The 12,391-nt window shown below is 46.0% G+C and overlaps 1 protein-coding gene across 2 annotated transcripts in view; it reads left to right on the top strand.

The window, feature by feature from the left end:
• Window positions 1-1,823: 1,823 nt before the first annotated feature.
• Window positions 1,824-12,391, top strand: part of LOC121583035 (tetraspanin-18-like) — a 57,294-nt gene continuing 46,726 nt past the window's right edge. For both annotated transcript variants that reach the window (XM_045225424.1, XM_041899244.2), the window contains exon 1: window positions 1,824-2,207. The gene's annotated coding sequence lies outside the window, so the exon portion shown is untranslated. The remainder of the gene's footprint in view (window positions 2,208-12,391) is intronic.

Raw genomic sequence — 12,391 nt, 5'->3', positions numbered from 1 at the left:
TGTGTCTTTAAACAGGCCTGTGTGTCTTTAAACAGGCATGTGTGTCTTTAAATAGGCCTGTGTGTCTTTAAATAGGCCTGAGAGTCTTTAAATAGGCCTGTGTGTCTTTAAATAGGCCCGTGTGTCTTTAAATAGGCCCGTGTGTCTTTAAACAGGCCCGTGTGTCTTTAAATAGGCCCGTGTGTCTTTAAACAGGCCTGTGTGTCTTTAAACAGGCCCGTGTGTCTTTAAACAGGCCCGTGTGTCTTTAAACAGGCCCGTGTGTCTTTAAATAGGCCCGGGTGCATTATCCCAGGTGTGTCTTTGTACTGTAAAGAGCCCAAGGCCATGTTCTGTCCTCCCTAGAGTCCTCACGGATGTGATGCGAGATGACATTGTGTTGCTGCACCAGACCAAGAAATGTTTCTAGCCTGCTGTCAGACAGAGAAACAGAGAACGAGTGAGAGACTCCAACCTTGTTGTGTTTTACGTTGGCTGGTTCCCAAATGGCACTCTATTCCCTATCAAAGTGCACTACTTTTGACCATGGCCCGTAGTTGAATAGGGTGCTATGTAAAAGGGTGTTTTATTGCTCAAGGCAATTAGTCTGGATGAGAAGGGGTTAGACTCAGGGGTGAGAATAGAGGGAGGGGAAGGTTGGACCAAGAGTCGTGATCTGAAAGGAGAAAAACAACAGTGAAAGAGAGGATATGATGTCATAAACACCCTCCTGGCTGGCTCTTGAGGAAAACAACAGTGAAAGAGAGGATATGATGTCATAAACACCCTCCTGGCTGGCTCTTGAGGAAAACAACAGTGAAAGAGAGGATATGATGTCGAGTGGCGCAGCGGTCCCGAGTGGTGCAGCGGTCTAAGGCACTGCCTCTCAGTGCTTGAGGCGTCACTACAGACCCCCCGGTTCGATTCCAGGCTGTATCACAACCGGCCGTGATTGGGAGTCCCATAGGGTGGCGCACAATTGGCCCAGCGTCGTCCGGGTTTGGCAGGTGCAGGCCGTCATTGTAAATAATAATTTGTTCTTAACTGACTTGCCTCGTTAAATAAAGGTTAAATAAAAATAAAATAAAAAATACCCTCCTGGCTGGCTCTTGAGGAAAACAACTGTGAAAGAGAGGATATGATGTCATAAATACCCTCCTGGCTGGCTCTTGAAGAAAACTACAGCGAAAGAGAGGATATGATGTCATAAATACCCTCCTGGCTGGCTCTTGAAGAAAACTACAGTGAAAGAGAGGATATGATGTCATAAATACCCTCCTGGCTGGCTCTTGAGGAAAACTACAGTGAAAGAGAGGATATGATGTCATAAATACCCTCCTGGCTGGCTCTTGAGGAAAACAACAGTAAAAGAGAGGATATGATGTCATAAATACCCTCCTGGCTGGCTCTTGAGGAAAACAACAGTGAAAGAGAGGATATGATGTCATAAATACCCTCCTGGCTGGCTCTTGAGGAAAACAACAGTAAAAGAGAGGATATGATGTCATAAATACCCTCCTGGCTGGTTCCTGAGGAAAACAACAGTGAAAGAGATGATATGATGTCATAATACCCTCCTCTTCTTAGGAAAAAAAAAGAGAGGATATGATGTCATGAATACCCTCCTGGCTGGCTCTTGAGGAAATGAACAGTGAAAGAGAGGATATGATGTCATGAATACCCTCCTGGCTGGCTCTTGAGTGCCCATCTGTGCTGGACTTTAAAACATCCACATGAATGAAAAAAAAAAAAAAATGTAATGAAAGAGATCACAAATACATGAGATGTTCTTTTGGACTATGGGCTATCAAGAAAAACGTTGTGAAAGTGATTACGCATGACTTAGTCCTACTGTATGAGACGAATGCCAATCAAAATAGCAGTTGAGTTCAAGCTGTATGGAAGAAAAAGCCCCATTATTTGAAATGTTAACAATTCTAGTTTTTAGTGGGGGGTGTGAGCGTCAAGTATCCTACCCCGCCTTCGATGAGTAGCGTGAAGCGCTGCGCGTGTGGAAACGGGAGACACTTCAACCACAGAGCGAACCTCGCGGTGAAGACCGAGCACAGAACTGAACTGAACACTGTTGCTCTGCCCGTGGTACTGGATTTATCAGTGATTATTAGTGATTCCCAAGGACAGTGTCATAACATTTTGGATATATCTACTGGTTCGTGTTCTTTAAAAGCTTTGGGAAACATATCCCACTTCTCTCGGTTGTATAAAGGGTAAGTTTGAGGCGCTCTCTCCAATTCAGTCCCCCGTTCTCTTCGTATCAAAAATGTCACGCAGTGAATTCGAAATTGTATTTGGATTTAACTGTGACTTTGTATCCCACGGAATTTATTCAAGCCTCTTCATTTTTTGTTTTGTTACATCGAAACAGTATGGAAACATTAACTTATGAAATTGACAGGCTCAAACAACCAAATGTTTTTTAATTCAGTGCTGAACGTTTGCCCTCTCTCTCAGAAACTCGGGAAGTCTTGGTTCGGCTTGCATCCATTTTTTACGGTAGGCTAATGCACGGCTAAATGTGTCTGTTTGATTATGCATTAACTGTCAATTGCAAACCGTAATGCCACTGTCTGAAGACCAATAGGCTACTCTTCTGATGCGCGTCATATTATTGTAACCCTGCTTCATGTGGGTCTGTGCTATTAGTAATGGCATCAGGTGATAACATGTAATAACAGCAATGAGCGGTTGGAAGTGTCCTTACTGGGTTTGTGAAATAGTCTTTCCTGTCCTGTCCTACTCTCACCAACATACTGCAGCTGAGAGGGTCTGGGGTTAGAGAGGGTCTGGGGTTAGAGAGGGTCTGGAGTTAGAGAGGGTCTGGAGTTAGAGAGGGTCTGGGATTAGAGAGGGTCAGGGGTTAGAGAGGGTCTGGGGTTAGAGAGGGTCTGGGGTTAGAGAGGGTCTGGGGTTAGAGAGGGTCTGGAGTTAGAGAGGGTCTGGGGTTAGAGAGGGTCTGGAGTTAGAGAGGGTCTGGGGTTAGAGAGGGTCTGGAGTTAGAGAGGGTCTGGGGTTAGAGAGGGTCTGGAGTTAGAGAGGGTCTGGGGTTAGAGAGGGTCTGGGGTTAGAGAGGGTCTGGGGTTAGAGAGGGTCTGGAGTTAGAGAGGGTCTGGGGTTAGAGAGGGTCTGGAGTTAGAGAGGGTCTGGAGTTAGAGAGGGTCAGGGGTTAGAGAGGGTCAGGGGTTAGAGAGGGTCTGGAGTTAGAGAGGGTCTGGAGTTAGAGAGGGTCTGGGGTTAGAGAGGGTCTGGGGTTAGAGAGGGTCTGGGGTTAGAGAGGGTCTGGGGTTAGAGAGGGTCTGGGGTTAGAGAGGGTCTGGGGTTAGAGAGGGTCTGGGGTTAGAGACTCTGGGGTTAGAGAGGGTCTGGGGTTAGAGAGGGTCTGGAGTTAGAGAGGGTCTGGGGTTAGAGACTCTGGGTTTAGAGAGGGTCTGGGGGTTAGAGAGGGTCTGGAGTTAGAGAGGGTCTGGAGTTAGAGAGGGTCTGGGGTTAGAGAGGGTCTGGGGTTAGAGAGGGTCTGGGGTTAGAGAGGGTCTGGGGTTAGAGAGGGTCTGGAGTTAGAGAGGGTCTGGGGTTAGAGAGGGTCTGGAGTTAGAGAGGGTCTGGGGTTAGAGAGGGTCTGGAGTTAGAGAGGGTCTGGGGTTAGAGAGGGTCTGGAGTTAGAGAGGGTCTGGGGTTAGAGAGGGTCTGGAGTTAGAGAGGGTCTGGGGTTAGAGAGGGTCTGGAGTTAGAGAGGGTCTGGGGTTAGAGAGGGTCTGGAGTTAGAGAGGGTCTGGGGTTAGAGAGGGTCTGGGGGTTAGAGAGGGTCTGGGGTTAGAGAGGGTCTGGAGTTAGAGAGGGTCTGGGGTTAGAGAGGGTCTGGGGTTAGAGAGGGTCTGGAGTTAGAGAGGGTCAGGGGTTAGAGAGGGTCTGGAGTTAGAGAGGGTCAGGGGTTAGAGAGGGTCAGGGGTTAGAGAGGGTCTGGAGTTAGAGAGGGTCTGGAGTTAGAGAGGGTCTGGGGTTAGAGAGGGTCTGGGGTTAGAGACTCTGGGTTTAGAGAGGGTCTGGGGTTAGAGAGGGTCTGGAGTTAGAGAGGGTCTGGGGTTAGAGAGAGTCTGGGGGTTAGAGAGGGTCTGGGGTTAGAGAGGGTCTGGGGGTTAGAGAGGGTCTGGGGTTAGAGAGGGTCTGGAGTTAGAGAGGGTCTGGGGTTAGAGAGACTCTGGGTTTAGAGAGGGTCTGGGGTTAGAGAGGGTCTGGAGTTAGAGAGGGTCTGGAGTTAGAGAGGGTCTGGGGTTAGAGAGGGTCTGGGGTTAGAGAGGGTCTGGGGTTAGGTGGGGGGGGCTGAGAGGGTCTGGGGTTAGAGAGGGTCTGGGGTTAGAGAGGGTCTGGGGTTAGAGAGGGTCTGGGGTTAGAGAGGGTCTGGGGTTAGAGAGGGCCTTGATTTAGAGAGGGTCTGGGGTTAGAGAGGGTCTGGAGTTAGAGAGGGTCTGGGGTTAGAGAGGGTCTGGGGTTAGAGAGGGTCTGGGGTTAGAGAGGGTCTGGGGTTAGAGAGGGTCTGGGGTTAGAGACTCTGGGTTTAGAGAGGGCCTTGATTTAGAGAGGGTCTGGGCTTAGAGAGAGTCTGGGTTTAGGTGGGGGGGGGGTTCAGGAGGCAAAGAGAAACAGAATTGTATAAAGTGAGAGGTAAAGCTTATTGAAGACAGTTGAAACAGATGTATCAAAACAACATTTGAAGAAAGTTGAAGCAGACGTATCGGAACAACATTTGAAGAGAGTTGAAGTAGAGGTATTGAGACAAAATCTCAATTGACATAATATATACATAAACTTTTCAATTCACATTATACTAACTTAAAATAAGCTAGCAGGTTGAATGCTAACGTCAGCCAACGTTAGCTAAACAATAGCTGGATTGCTTTTCTTTAGAATAAACCATGCTTCATTTCATCAATATCAAGGAAATCGTTACATGAAAAAAAAATTTGGGGTCTGAAAAAGTTGTTAATTCACTGGGCAGTTGATGCTTGCGTTCCTGTTCGCTTTTGAAATAAATAACAGTGTTCTAAAATGTCCATTAAAGGAATAGTTCACCCAAATGACAAAATTACATATTGGTTTCCTTACCCTGTAAGCAGTCTATGGACAAGGTATGGCAGCAGTCCATGCTTTGGTTTAGTTTCTCTGGCACTGCGGCACGAATCCCATTCGAATCATGGGACCGATATTAGCATTTTTTTGCGCATCATGTCCAAATCATCTGAAAGTATCTCAAATTGATTGTGAAGCTCAACAAAGTCGCTTATAGATTATTTGAATATGATGCGCGAAAAATGCTAATATCGGTCCCATGACTTGAACGGGATTTGTGCCACAAATGCTAAAACGTTAGCATGTGGAAACAGTGCCAGGAAACTAAACCAAAGCATGGATTGCTGCCGTAGACTGCTTGCAGGGTAAGGAAACCAACATGTCATTTGGATGAACTATCCCTTTAAGGTTTGGCATCAATTTCAGAGTAACCAGCTTTTACTGCAATTTCAGATAAAAACGTAATAGAACAAGTCTCTCTTTTATATAATGAAAACCACAAATTTCAGCTGTTTCAAAAACATTGCTCTGCTATTATGCTTTCTCCCATGGGTGTTCTCCCGAGTGGCGCAGTGGTCTAAGGCACTGCATCGCAGTGCTAGCTGTGCCACTAGAGATCCTGGTTCGAGTCCAGGCGTTGTCCAAGGTAGGGGAGGGTTTGGCCGGCAGGGATGTGGGTTCGTTTCCCACGGGGGGGCCAGTATGAAAAAAAAAAAAAAAAAAACATGTATGCATTCACTAACTGTAAGTCGCACTGGATAAGAGCGTCTGCTAAATGACTAAAATGTAAATGTAAAAATGTGTTACAGTGTAGCTACCTGCAACCAGAGCTGTAGACACTGCGTCCCAAATGGCACCGTATTCCCTACATAGTGCACTACTTTTGACCAGGACCCATAGGGTGGAATAGGATGCCATTTTGGAAGCATCCTGGTAGCTAGCTGCACCTGGAGCTGTCGACAGGCAGTAGAGCCTGGCAGAGTAATCCGATGGTTTAAGTCAATTACACACTGTGTCACTGCTTGGAACTCACTGAAGACTTCACAGGAGCAGTGGCAGGAGTGGGAGTCTAGGCTTAATGGGTGGCGTACCGGCTGCAATGGGTTGTTTTGGGAATTTATCAGTGCTGAAATCTCAGTTACAGTTATATCACAGACTGGAACTGAGATACTTGGAGTATGGTCTAACTGAGTGGTTATAAGGAGACTAAAGTCCAGTCCAAAAACACCCCATAGCCATTCTGCATGGCCCCTACCCCATCAGTGTGTGGAGATCTGGAACCACAGAGGTGTATGGCAACATTGTGGAATCCACCCAAAGTCCATTGGAAGTCTAGCTGGGTTTGTTTCTTTCTAGATAGAGAAGTGGCAACAATCATGTCTACCTAGAAAGAAGTGGTCAGTTCAAAAACAAGAAAGCCTTCATTCTCTCTCAAAAGACATGATCGTTGTTTGTGAGTGTCTCTGACTGTCTTCCCGACCAGGACGGCCAAAATGCCCTTTGACAATTAATGAGCTTTTCAGAGAGCAACCAGAGACATTGTGTTTTTGGTGCTCTAATGGTCTGTAATCTTTGTGATTGATAGCTACATTTACTTTGAGCTGACAAGTAATGCATTTTCTACATGAAAAGAGCAAAACCCATTGATCGACAGTTGATGGACACGACAGACATCAGTTGTAAACACGATCGATTCCAAATAAACATCTAGATAAAACAACAACAACAAAAGGCTATTGTTATTTATTTGACAGATGGATGTGAGACGTGTCAGTCTCTGTGAGGGTTTAGAGATGGATAGATGTCCTCCCTTATCTTCTATAGAGTCTTCTATATTCACATTCTTCTGAATAGTGCTGTCAGTCATAATTGTGTTGAAATTGCCATGGTTTAGTTGAGCAGCTCCTATGTCTGCAGGAGTAACCACATAACCTTTTGGGGGTGGGGGTGGGGGGGGCATGTGCTCAAACAAAAACAAAATGGCACCCCAAAACTGTTTTTCCCGCAACCGTGGTAACAGACTGGTTGATCTATTATTAGAAGAAGAGGGGAAAGCAGCCCAATCTGATGAGGAAAGTATTTAGCTAAACTATGTTGAACTGGAATAAATGCTGCACTTATTAACAATGACCAACACAATTCCGGTCAAAATAAAATATTGTAAGAAATACTATATCCACCCAACTCCATTTGTTACCACTATCATGTATCCCATTGGTGTTCAACATTTTTGATCTGCGACTGGCCCAAAAAGGAGGAAATGAAACAAGTTATTTCTGGTCACTAATCTGGACAGGTTAGTGCATTTCGAAGGTGAACCTTCGCCCAGTCTGAGGTCCTGAGCGCTCTGGAGCAGGTTTTCATCAAGGATCTCTCTGTACTTTGCTCTGTTCATCTTTCCCTCGATCCCGACTAGTCTCCCAGTCCCTGCCACTGAAAAACATCCCCATAGCATGATGCTGCCACCACCATGCTTCACCGTCGGGATGGTGCCAGGTTTCCTCCAGACGTGACGTTTGGCATTCAGGCCAAAGAGTTCAATCTTGGTTTCATCAGACCAGAGAATCTTGTTTCTCATGGTCTGAGTCCTTTAGGTGCCTTTTGGCAAACTTCAAGCAGGCTGTCATGTGCCTTTTATTGAGGAGTGGCTTCCGTCTGGCCACTCTACCATAAAGGCCTGATTGGTGGAGTGCTGCAGAGATGGTTGTCCTTCTGAAAGGTTCTCCCATCTCCACAGAGGAACTCTAGAGCTCTGTCAGAGTGACCATCGGGTTCTTGACCAAGGCCCTTCTACCCCAATTGCTCAGTTTGGCCAGGCGGCCAGCTCTACGAAGATTCTTGGTGGTTCCAAACGTCTTCCATTTATGAATGACGGAGGCCACTGTGTTCTTGGGGACCTTCAATGCTGTAGAAATGTTTTGGTACCCTTTCCCAGATCTGTGCCTCGACACAATCGTGTCTCGGAGCTCTACGGACAATTCCTTTCGACCTCATGGCTTGGTTTTTGCTCTGACATGCACTGTCAACTGTGGAACCTTGTATAGATAAATAAAATAAAATAACATTTTATTTGCCACATGCGCCGAATACAACAGGTGTAGACATTACAGTGGAATGCTTACTTACAAGCCCTAAACCAACAATGCATTTTTAGTGTGTTCACAGTGTGTTAAGTAAAAAAAAGAAAAGCAAATAACTAAAGAGCAGCAATAAAATAACAGTAGGGAGGTTATATACAGGGGGGTACCGGTGCAGAGTCAATGTGCGGGGGCACCAGCTAGTCGAGGTAATTGAGGTAATATGTACAGTGAGGGAAAAAAGTATTTGAACCCCTGCTGATTTTGTACGTTTGCCCACTGACAAAGACATGATCAGTCTATAATTTTAATGGTAGGTTTATTTGAACAGTGAGAGACAGAATAACAACAAAAAAATCCAGAAAAACGCATGTCAAAAATGTTATAAATTGATTTGCTTTTTAATGAGGGAAATAAGTATTTGACCGCTCTGCAAAACATGACTTAGTACTTGGTGGCAAAACCCTTGTTGGCAATCACAGAGGTCAGACGTTTCTTGTAGTTGGCCACCAGGTTTGCATACATCTCAGGAGGGATTTTGTCCCACTCCTCTTTGCAGATTTTCTCCAAGTCATTAAGGTTTCGAGGCTGATGTTTGGCAACTCGAACCTTCAGCTCCCTCCACAGATTTTCTATGGGATTAAGGTCTGGAGACTGGCTAGGCCACTCCAGGGCCTTAATGTGCTTCTTCTTGACCACTCCTTTGTTGCCTTGGCCGTGTATTTTGGGTCATTGTCATGCTAGAATACCCATCCACAACCCATTTTCAATGCCCTGGCTGAGGGAAGGAGGTTCTCACAAAAGATTTGACGGTACATGGCCCCGTCCATCGTCCCTTTGATGCGGCGAAGTTGTCCTGACCCCTTAGCAGAAAAACACCCCCAAAGCATAATGTTTCCAGGCAGCATTCCTCCTCCTCCAAACACGGGGAGTTGAGTTGATGCCAAAGAGCTCCATTTTGGTCTCATCTGACCACAACACTTTCACCCAGTTCTCCTCTGAATCATTCAGATGTTCATTGGCAAACTTCAGACGGCCCTGTATATGTGCTTTCTTGAGCAGGTGGACCTTGCGGGCGCTGCAGGATTTCAGTCCTTCACGGCGTAGTGTGTTACCAATTGTTTTCTTGGTGACTATGGTCCCAGCTGCCTTGAGATCATTGACAAGATCCTCCCGCGTAGTTCTGTGCTGATTCCTCACCCGTTCTCTATGATCATTGCAACTCCACGAGGTAAGATCTTGCATGGAGCCCCAGGCCGAGGGAGATTGACAGGTCTTTTGTGTTTCTTCCATTTGCGAATAATCGCACCAACTGTTGTCACCTTCTCACCAAGCTGCTTGGCGATGGTCTTGTAGCCCATTCCAGCCTTGTGTAGGTCTACAATCTTGTCCCTGACATCCTTGGAGAGCTCTTTGGTCTTGGCCATGGTGGAGAGTTTGGAATCTGATTGATTGATTGCTTCTGTGGACAGGTGTCTTTTATACAGGTAACAAACTGACATTAGGAGCACTCCCTTTAAGAGTGTGCTCCTAATCTCAGCTCATTACCTGTATAAAAGACACCTGGGAGCCAGAAATCATTCTGATTGAGAGGGGGTCAAATACTTATTTCCCTCATTAAAATGCAAATCAATTTATAACATTTTTGGCATGCGTTTTTCTGGATTTTGTTGTTGTTATTCTGTCTCTCACTGTTCAAATAAACCTACCATTAAAATGATAGACTGATCATGTCTTTGTCAGTGGGCAAACGTACAAAATCAGCAGGGGATCAAATACTTTTTTCCCTCACTGTAGCTAGAGAATACTAGTTATGTCGAGGTAATGGGGGTAATATGTACATGTGGGTAGAGTTAAAGTGACTATGCATAAATAATAGACAGAGTAGCAGCTAAAAGAGGGGGGTTGGGGGGGGGGCAGTCATAGTCCGGTAGCAATGTTTAGCTGTTCAGGAGTCTTATGGCTTGGGGGTAGAAGCTGTTGAGAAGCCTTTTGGACCTAGACTTGGCGCTCCGGTACCGCTTGCCGTGGCGGTAGCAGAGAGAACAGTCTATGATTAGGGTGGCTGTAGTCTTTGACAATTTTGAGGGCCTTCCTCTGACACCGCCTGGTATAGAGGTCCTGGATGGCAGGGAAGCTTCGGCCCCAGTGATGTACTGGGCCGTACGCACTACCCTCTGTAGTGCCTTGCGGTCGGAGGCCGAGCAGTTGCCATACCAGGCGGTGATGCAATCAGTCAGGATGCTCTCGATGGTGCAGCTGTAGAACTTTTTGAGGATCTGAGGACCCATGCCAAATCTTTTCAGTCTTTTCAGTCTCCTGAGGGGGAATAGGCTTTGTCGTGCCCTCTTCATGACTGTCTTGGTGTGTTTGGACCATGATAGTTCGTTGGTGATGTGGACACCAAGGAACTTGAAGCTCTCAACCTGTTCCACTACAGCCCCGTCGATGAGAATGGGGGCGTGTTCAGTCCTCTTTTTTTTCCTGTAGTCCACAATCATCTCCTTTGTCTTGATCACATTGAGGGAGAGGTTGTTATCCTGGCACCACACGGCCAGGTTTCGGACCTCCTCCCTGTAGGCTCTCACATCGTTGTCGGTGAGAAGGCCTACCACTGTTGTGTCGTCAGCAAACTTAATGATGTTGTTGGAGTCGTGCCTGGCCATGCAGTCATGGGTGAACAGGGAGTACAGGAGGGGACTGAGCATGCACCTGAGGGGCCCCCGTGTTGAGGATCAGCGTGGCAGATGTGTTGTTACCTACCCTTACCACCTGGGGGCGGCCCGTCAGGAAATCCAGGATCCAGTTGCAGAGGGAGGTGTTTAGTCCCAGGATCCTTAGCTTAGTGATGAGCTTTGAGGGCACTATGGTGTTGAACGCTGAGCTGTAGTCAATGAACAGCATTCTCACGTAGGTGGTCCTCTTGTCCAGGTGGGAAAGGGCAGTGTGGAGTGCAATAGAGATTGCATCATCTGACCACTTTTTTATTAACCGGGAGTCACTGGTGCTTCCTGCTTTAGTTTTTGCTTATAAGCAGGAATCAGGAGGATAGAGTTATGGTCAGATTTGCCAAATGGAGGGCGAGGGAGAGCTTTGTATGCGTCTCTGTGTGTGGAGTAAAGGTGGTCTAGAGTTTTTTTCCCTCTGGTTGCACATTTAACATGCTGGTAGAAATTAGGTAGAACGGATTTTAAGTGTCCCTGCATTAAAGTCCCCGGCCACTAGGAGCGCTGCCTCTGGATGAGTGTTTTCCTGTTTACTTATGGCCTTATACAGCTCATTGAGTGCAATCTTAATGCCAGCATCGGTTTGTGGTGGTAGATAGACAGCTACGAACAATATAGATGAAAAGTCTCTTGGTAAATAGTGTGGTCTACAGCTTATCATGAGATACTCTACCTCAGGCGAGCAAAACCTTGAGACTTCCTTAGTATTAGATTTTGTGCACCAGCTGTTGTTTACAAATATACACAAACCGCCACCCCTTGTCTTAACAGAGTCTTTAGTCGTCGTTCAGCCACGACTCGGTGAAACATAAGATATTACAGTTTTTAATGTCCCGTTGGTAGGATAACCGTAATCTTAGGTCGTCCAATTTGTTCTCAAATGATTGAACATTGGCTAATAGGATTGAAGGAAGAGGCAGTTTACTCGCTCGCCGTCGGATCGTTACAAGGCACCCCGACCTACGTCCACGATATCTCTGTGTCTTTCTCATGCGAATGACGGGGATTTGGGCCTTGTCGGGTGTCTGTAGGATATCCTTTGCGTCCGGCTCATTGAAGAAAAAATCTTTGTCCAATACGAGGTGAGTAATCGCTGTCCTGATATCCAGAAGCTCTTTTTGGTCATAAGAGACGGTGGCAGAAACATTATGTACAGAATAAATTACAAATAACGCGAAAAAACACACATAATAGTACAATTGGTTAGAGGGCTGTAAAACGGACTGTAAAACGGCAGCCATCTTCTCCGGCGCCACTTCAGGTGTGAGCCTTTCCAAATCATGTCCAATCAATTGAATTTACCACAATCAAGTTGTAGAAACATCTCAAGGATGATCAATGGAAACAGGATGCACCTGAGCTCAATTTCAAAGGGTCTGAATACTTATGTAAATAAGGTATTTCTGTTTTTTTTTTTTTTTTATAAATTTGCAAACATTTCAAAAAACCTGTTTTCACTTTGTCATTATGTGGTATTGTGTGTAGATTGATGAGGAAACATTTTTATTTTAATCCATTTTAGAATAA

The sequence above is a fragment of the Coregonus clupeaformis genome, chromosome 15 (assembly GCF_020615455.1).
Source record: "Coregonus clupeaformis isolate EN_2021a chromosome 15, ASM2061545v1, whole genome shotgun sequence".
NCBI classification, from domain to species: domain Eukaryota; kingdom Metazoa; phylum Chordata; class Actinopteri; order Salmoniformes; family Salmonidae; genus Coregonus; species Coregonus clupeaformis.
The sequence above is the reverse complement of the archived record's forward strand: the minus strand, read 5'-3'. Positions and strand labels throughout refer to the sequence as shown.